The following is a 378-nucleotide window of genomic DNA, read 5'->3' on the forward strand; positions in this document are numbered from 1 at the left end:
ATAATTGGAGAAGAGAAAGTGGAACTGGAGAATGAGGACGTCTCATTAGATTCAGTGGGTTTTGCTCTAAGCAGAAACAGACACGTAAATGGGCAACATTATGATAAATTGTAGCAACCGGGATTTCCTGGCAGCTTAGTTAACAGGGAAGCATTAGAAGTCCGACAATAGGGGATTGGTTAATTAGTTGCAATTCATCAAACAATGGCTAATCCCTCTCTTGTGTCCCACTCCCCCAAAAGATAAGTCAGAATTCTAACCCCCGAGTATCTAAGAACATGGCCCTATTTGGAGATAAGGTCTTCACAAAGGCAATGAAGTTGAAATGAGATTATTAGGGTGGGCTGTAGTCTAATATCATGGATGTCCTTATAAAAA

The sequence above is a fragment of the Hylobates moloch genome, unplaced genomic scaffold, assembly GCF_009828535.3.
Source record: "Hylobates moloch isolate HMO894 unplaced genomic scaffold, HMol_V3 SCAFFOLD_15, whole genome shotgun sequence".
NCBI lineage: Eukaryota > Metazoa > Chordata > Mammalia > Primates > Hylobatidae > Hylobates > Hylobates moloch.